The sequence below is a fragment of the Mizuhopecten yessoensis genome, unplaced genomic scaffold (assembly GCF_002113885.1).
Source record: "Mizuhopecten yessoensis strain PY_sf001 unplaced genomic scaffold, ASM211388v2 scaffold5573, whole genome shotgun sequence".
Classification (NCBI taxonomy): domain Eukaryota; kingdom Metazoa; phylum Mollusca; class Bivalvia; order Pectinida; family Pectinidae; genus Mizuhopecten; species Mizuhopecten yessoensis.
The window spans coordinates 6,712-7,117 of NW_018406116.1; positions in this window are offsets into that span (position 1 = coordinate 6,712).

Below are 406 nucleotides of genomic sequence, written 5' to 3' on the forward strand. Positions count from 1 at the left end.
ATTAACTTGTAATACATTACCACCATCTTGCATATTAGCTGTTTTTTTCTGAATGCCTGAAGGTTTAGATTTCCCATGATAGTATTTCNTTGAAATGTGGAAAAGCCTTCTGTACGTTTTTATCTCGGTCCACCTTTTTGAGTTCCACTTGTACACACAAATACCATTTGATACCATTCAACGCTACACATCTTTGGTGTTTATGTTCTTTAACTTCCTGTTTAACGTTAGAGAAAAATGTCAACAGATCTCCGTCCTCGTCCTCGTTAGGATAAATGTAGCGCATGTTAAGGCTCAGTCCCATTGCCAATGACGCATAAATCACGCATAAAATTGGTTTGTGCGTGATTGTTCGTGGAATATTGGTCATTTTCTGGGGTTGTGCGTGGTCAGAATCACCGATGAA